General features: G+C 38.4%; 1 protein-coding gene across 2 annotated transcripts in view; it reads right to left on the reverse strand.

The window, feature by feature from the left end:
• Positions 1-7675, reverse strand: part of Nubpl (nucleotide binding protein like) — a 313256-nt gene that overhangs the window by 48049 nt on the left and 257532 nt on the right. The window lies entirely within an intron of this gene.

The raw sequence follows: 7675 nt of genomic DNA on the forward strand, positions 1-7675 counted from the left end.
AAAAAAAAAAAAAGCCCTGGATTCAATCTCCAGGAACACAACAAACAAATACAGAAATTCTGCTATACTATACAATACATACTACAGTATAAATATTCTAATCAGAAGTTTAATAATAGGAAAATTTTTTAGGGCCAGCCAAATAGCTCAGAGGATTAAACACCTGCAAGCAGGCACAGGGGTTGGAGGGTTCGATCCTCAGGCCTGCCATGCTGGCCCCGCCCCCAGGGCACGCTGAAATGGCAATTGAGACCGGTCATGATCACAAGCACCTGTAATCCCAGCTCTTGGGAGGCTGTAAACAGGTAGATCACTACAAGTTGGATCTAGTAGTGAGACCTGAACGATCTGTAGACCCTTCCCTAAAATTAAAAAAAAACAAAAAACAAAAAACAATTGGACAATTTTTTTTAAAAAAAAATGTGGTCTTTTTTTTCAACCAAATTTACAAAATTTACCAAATTTTTTTTTTTTCAAAACTTTTCTTTGGTGGTATCAGGAATTAAACTTGGGCTTTGCGCTTGCTGGCAGGTGCTGTGTCGCTGAGCTACATCCCTGGCCCAACAAAATTTGCCTCATAACAGTATAAATTTTTCACTAATTTGATTGTACTACTGTATCAGTTGTTCCCTGATGATCTGTATTAGCTTACAAAATTTTAAAGGGCAGAAACTCTGTCCCCTTGCCTTGTATTTCATCTGTCTTAGACCACTGATGCACAATAAAATGATGACTGAAGAAGAGAAGCTGTGTTTGGCAGTGATTCTGATTGCTGCATACTCCTTACCAGCTCTGCCTAGATTCAGTCTCCAACTCTCAGTCCTGATCAGTGTTCTTGCAGCTGACTGCTGGGGCCTACCCTATCGCCCTCTGTTCTCAGTGGAGATTTGCCACTAGAAGTTATCAACAGGAGATGAGACAACACCATGGGAGAAGAAAAGTGGTAAAATATTAATACCTACCTCACATACTGCTCTTTCCTACCTTGTAATCATTCTGCTACAGCAGAAAATGCCCAGTCCACCCCCACCAGTATTCTTCAATTTGTTAGTTGCCCAGGTAGCAGTTGATGTTCCAGTTCTGGTGGCTCCTCTCTTAGAAATGTCGGATCACTGTGATGCATAGCTGTTCACTGTGACGCATACTATATAAACCAATTTCCAGGTGACAAGTCATTCTACCTCTTTACTTCCTTTTTCCTCATCAATATAAGCCCTAGACCACCAGAGGGCAGGGCCTGATATTTTGGGAGTGATCCCAATCAGTGCTTGTCATTGTAAATAAATCTGCCTCCAAATTCTGGGTGTCATTTTGGTGTTTCTGTCTGTTGCTGTGCCGAGAGTGGCCATAGTATCCATCAGGCAGCCCCTTTTCCATGGTCCCAATCACTCACCAGCTTCCACTAATATGGTTTGTTCCTTTGCCTCTTCAGGTGGAATGGCAGTTATAACTTTTTACTGTCACTAGTCCTTGGTTACTTCTCCATCTCTTGTTTGATTCCCTTGATGCTGCCCACACTTCTACGACTAATCTCTTCATTAAACTAACTTTTTTCATTTCCTGCCATGATCCTGACTAGGACAGTCATTCATGTACTATCAGCGGTTCAAGTCACCAGCAGCAAGATGAATTATTGTCCTGTCATGAATATATGCTCATACATGAGTTATTAAAACTCTTCAATCCTTGAAAAACAATATACTTTATCCATTTTATGTAAAATGTGTTTTACATAAAGCATAAACTCTGCTTAGTATCATGAGTTAAAAATTAAACTAAGATAGTATTTAGAAGGTCATTCAGCAATCTTTCGTTAAAGCAAGGTAAGAAAGAAAAGTGCAAGGTTTCTTCCTCCTGCACAAAGAAAAGTGGGTGAAAGCAAAGAAATCCTGTATTGCCTGGTGGGCGAAGGTAGCCAAAAGAGAAGCCAGAGACCCTCAAGGTGGAGACAGAGGTTGAAGCTTTTATGGGACTAGGCTGGGGCAGAGTTTATATAGGTGGTACAGAGATGCAACAGGCACTGACTAGGGGAGGGTTGTTGTACAAAAATTAAAAAAGGAAGTTCCAGGTTAATCCAGGGAGAGGAAATGACAGCCTAGGAGTGACCCATCTTCCTTGGTTCTGGGATTCCCTTGCCCTGCTGACGCACCAGCATGATGGCAGACCGCTGCATGGGTGCAGACCCATCAAAAAGTAACACTAGAACAATACATGTATTTTCAAGATGTTTAAGAAAATTATGATACCCTTCAAAGAAAATTAATCTTCTCTTAGGTAAATAAGTTAAGTGATCAATAATTTCAAATTTTATATCAACATTTTTTTTTGGAACTCAGGATCTTGTGCTTGCCCGGCTGGTACCTTGCCACTGTGCTGTATCCCCAGGCCCCAGCATGCATTTTTTAAAAAGCCTCACAGAAATCAGTGCTAGGATCTATCTAATTCAGTACATAGCAACAACTGATTTACAACCTAAACAAACAAAAATCCAGCAAACTGTATCAACCAAACACACACACCCCAAAAATAAAACAACAAAAAACAAAGGAGAAGGAACAATAATAAAACTAGTGCTAATAACTCTGCTTTGTCTTTGTAAGTTCAGTAAGACAAGAGCAAATCTAAAGACTATAATTGGCTATTTTCCATCTTTTATCCCAGTTCCTTTCCCTTCAGTAATTTCTGTAACTACTAAATGTCATTTTGGCCTACACTTGTTGTATGTAACAATTAGGTAGACTATGCAAACTTAAATTTAAAATCATTAGCCAGTAATATTGCTGTCAACACATTTATCTCTATTGTTGCTATACAACACTTTTACCACAAATAAGAGAATGACTCCTTTTTCTTTAAAGTTTTTTCTTATAATAAGCTTGTCATCCAACCCATGGAACAAAATGGAACACATACAAAGAGTTGCTAATTAGCATTCAGAAAGAGGATCTTTTTTGCTTGTACAGGTCTGTCTCCACGTGTTTTGCAAAAGAATGTCTCTTTCCAAATATAAAACACTTAATTTTATTTTCAAAATGGTTTAAAAAGAAACACAATGCTGATACAAAGGCTCTTTCTACTTCGTAACATCTCACTAACATCAAGCCCCACCCCTAACAGCCCAAAAGCTCCTCTCTGTTCAAGCAAATGTTTGCTTTATCTTACTTGATCTTTACAAGTCTGTGGGGGGGCAGAGGTGAGGCCAGCATCAAGAGATAGCAATCACCTTTGTAAACATCACTGCAATACATACACAGACTTCTTCCCTTACAATGGAACAGTGCTAGTGACCTGTATTAGAAATTTAAGGTTGATTCTGCATGTAACCAAATAGCAAGGGCCTACATACACAGTATTATATCTGAAGACAGAAATGAAGGGGACACTAACAGGCATCAACTGAGCACAAAGTATTATACATAATACAGCAAAAAAAAGGTAGCATAAATACCTAAAATTAAAGTACTTTTCTCTCACAAGGGAAGGAAAAGAAAATATATGTTTTTTTAAAAAATGCTTCCTTTAACTTATACAATAGAAAAAGTACTTGAGTGAATGTGTGGAGGGGAGGGGGGCACAGGAATGTGTTAATAGGAAGTAAGAAAGACAAGAAGGATGAAATCTTTTCATATAAATAATAATAACTAGCCAGCCTAACTCGGTTATTCATTTAGTCAGCACTATTTGCATAAGCTAACACCCAAGGTGGTTTAAGAAGTACTAGGATGAGTAGGAAAAAAATCTTGCATTCAAGTAGCTTACAGCCTAACAGAAAACATCACAAGTACAGAAGAAATGGCCCAAATAATGTTATGGTAATTGCAAAGAGGGAGAGATGATTAATAACTAGGGGCTTGGAGAATATGACAGAGAGTAGTCATCTGAATAGATAGTTTTTACAAGTTATGCAGATTTGGGTACAATTGATTGGAAAGGACAGTCTAAGTGAAGGCCAAATAGAAGGACAAACTCTGGGAAAGAAAAGGAAAGGAAGTTAGGAGTGTGGACTGGGGGTGAACATCAAGTGTATAGTGCTTTTATGGAGAGATCTATGTATGGGGGAGTTCAGGAAGTGAAATCACAGGGGTCCTCAACTGAGCTAAAGAGGTTTTGTGATTCAGAGGATCTGAAACATGAAAAGGCAGAATGCACAGTATCTTAAAAGTGTTCTAAAGTCAGTGACCATAAAAGAAGAGAAAATTAGGTTTGTAATTAGAGAACAGATATTCAGTTAACCTTGAAGGACAAACATGATCCTGACGGGCTGTTCTAGACTTTTGGCTAAGATCAGATGTAAACAGACAAAATCAATGTTTCAACCAAGCCACTCACTCTTTGTTAGGGGCCCTTCTGCCTATAACCTGGAAGCTTGTTCAGTTTTGGTAACTCCTTGGACATATTCACTGTGAAATGGCATTGCCCTGAATAAAATCAAACTTCAATAACTAAACCTTTTAAAACCACACACACACACACACACACACACACACACACACACACAAACAAAAACAACCCCACACATAGACACCTATCACATGTCCTCTTTCCCCAAAATCTTCCTGACATCTTCATGAAATATTTTATTGTACGCTATTCCTTCGTTTCATCTTTCCTTCTTTCTTCTTCTCGTCTTCTATTCTTCCTTAAATTCTTTTTTTGCTGGTGGGAATTGAGCACAGAGCCTTGTACAAGCTCAGCACAACCACCAAGCCATCACCCCAATAGTATTTTATTTAATATAAAATGCATGTTCACTGTAGAAAGTCTGGTCTTATTAATTCTAATGTGACATAATAATCTACAATATGAATGCAGTAATGCTGTTATAATTTTACAGAGGGGTCAGGTGTGCCTAGAACTAGCCTGATGGTCAAGACCAATATGAATAACACTGGTTGTTCAAAGAATCACTGAAGAGGCTACTCCTAGAAGCCAAAAGAAACTGGTTCTAGTTTCTTTTCAGACATTTCCTGGAATATGGGAGTTAAAGAAGTCTAAAATAATCTCTCTGGATTCACAAAAATTATTGACTATAATAAGTAATATAGACCACTGGATGGCTATTCGTCTTGTAAGTATGCATATCATTACAGGTTAGAGCACAGTCATAGATAATTTTTCACCAGGGAAATACTTTGATTAGATTAACTTTCACTGTAGAAAATGGGTCTCAATAGACTAAAACTGAACTCAGAAAATCTAAGAATTAAACACTGTTGGATAGGTTATATATTAGGACACCTTGATTAAGAATAAGTTTTAAACTCAATCAGAACTGAGATGAACCTTAGCTATGACCCACTATAACTGTGTGACCTTGAGAAAGTTACCCATATTAAGATTTAAGAAAATAGACACAACATCTGTGAAAATCAAATATAAAAATCAATGTATGAAAGAGTATATTAACTGGTAGTCACTGTACCAATGTACAAGCATGGTACCACTTCATTCAGAGTGTCCCTGAGGAATCAGTATTTTTTAACTCTATACAGTATAAAAATATATCTGTTGATGGTTGTATCTAGATGTTCTACCAAAACCACATGCATTCATTAGAGAGCTGGCTGGATGTAGGATGTGTGATACTGAGACTAAGGGTGTGGGTGTGTGGTACTACATTAGTCACTGGTCAGAACTAAGTGTGGTTTTGGCTGTGGAGAATGGGAAGACCCACCCTGTGTGTGGGTTACACCAGGCAAAGTTCATAACCTGGATGAGATATAAGGGAAAGGGAGGCCTGCTTCTTTAGCTTGCTGCCTTCTGCCTGCCACACCATGAATTGTTCCTCCTCTGCTACAGCCCTCTGCCATACCAACCTGCCTTGCAGTGAGCAGTCTAGGCACTGAAATCTCTACAAACTGTGAGCTGAAATAAACCTTTAACTTGCAGATATCAGGTATTTGATCCCAGCAAGGAGAAAAGCAAGTAAGATAATTATAGAGAATTTGGAAAGTTCTGATAAACACTTATTTTAATCCCACAGCCCAGAAATAACTAAATTCATGAATTTTTCAAAAGTATCTTTAACAACTGGCCCACTTAAAAAAAATATTAGACATAGAGAATGAAATATATGTTAAGCTTCTAGTTCCATTTTCATGTTTCTTTTTCTTGTGAAAAGGGGAGGGGCAAAGAAAACAAAGTTTAGTGCTATGTGGAACAGTCTATCATGCATCTTATTTATGCAGTAAGGATAACATTTATGAAAAGGTTTGACATTCCTCTCAAGCCCCATCTCTCCTTTCTTTGAACCTCTGCCACTCATTATGGGATATAGATTCTCGGTCGTCTCTCTCTCTCTTTCTTTCTCTCTCTCTCCCTCTCTCCCTCCCTCTCTCTCCCTTTCTCTGCCTCTCTCTCCCTCTCTCCCTCTCCACTAGTCAGTTTCTTGCCTTGCCCTAACTCCCAAAGTAAGCTTTCTTAACCTGATGATAGTAAACCTCCTAAAGAGAAAATTTTCTTAAGAGAATCTACATTTGACAGATTTTTATCAAATTCTCAAAAAAGTCTGAAAGTCAAAAAAATAAGTAAACTATCACAGGAAAGACTGGTTTACTTATTATTGCCTATTCTAGTGTTTGATATCTATATTTTGTATATGGATACAATTTTTTTTTTTTTTTTTTTTGCAGAACCGGGGATTGAACTCAGGCCCTTGTGCTTGCCAGGGAAGCACTTACTCCACTGAGCCATCTCCACGGCCCCTGGATACAAAATTTTGATGTGAATTTTTATTAATAACTCATAAAATCAATTTAAGATTTTTAAAATAAATTTTGTCTTCTAGTTCTTTTTTGGGGAGTCCTTCTAGTCTTAATGTAAAACTACTGTTTTTCAAAATAGAGTGGTGGTTGAAAGGGGGTATGGAGACAGGCAGATGCATTTGGAAGTGGGGCAGGGAAGGCTGTGTTCAGAAAAGCAAAAATTCTAGCAATGCATGATCTTAATATGGATGCACCTTGTATCACTGAACTATGATGTATGCTTTATCACCACCACAAAAAGATGTTTTATTCTCATGTAATATTAATCATCTACTATATAAAAAACTCTTACTAAATTCTAAGATGTTAGAAAGAAATTTTTAGGCTATAAAAAGAAAATGGAAAGAAATCCCAACCCTAATCTATATACATTGTTAGTTTTGCAATACAAAGACAAATCAATATAGGCAAGCCTAGGCAAGGTCAGAGACACCGATTTGATGCCCGGCACCACATGTCACACCAGCACAGCCCCAAGAGTGGGCTGAGCCAGCCAGAGTCCGGGCATGACGGCACACTCCTGTAATCCCAGTGCTGGGGAGGCTGAAAGCAGGAGGATCACCACGAGTCCAAGCTGTATGGTGAGACCCTGGAACAACCAAATACATTTTTAAAAAAAAGAAAGAAAGAAAGAAAGAAAAAAGTTGCATAGGGACTTCATTTTATGTGTGTGGAATATATTGAACTTTTTCTAGTATCAAGTTACTATGAAGGGCAGAAATGATAATTTAGCCCTTTAAAAAAATCAATTTATGGGGCTGGTGAGATGGCTCAGTGGTCTAAAGCACCTATTTAGAACAAGCTTAGCAAATCACAGGGACCTTGGTTCAATCCCCCAGCACCACATGCCAGCCAGCGCGGCCCCCTGGTGGGCTGAGCTGGCCACACACACACACACACACACACACACA

Source organism: Octodon degus, unplaced genomic scaffold (genome assembly GCF_000260255.1).
Source record: "Octodon degus isolate 3935 unplaced genomic scaffold, OctDeg1.0 scaffold00086, whole genome shotgun sequence".
NCBI classification, from domain to species: Eukaryota; Metazoa; Chordata; class Mammalia; order Rodentia; family Octodontidae; genus Octodon; species Octodon degus.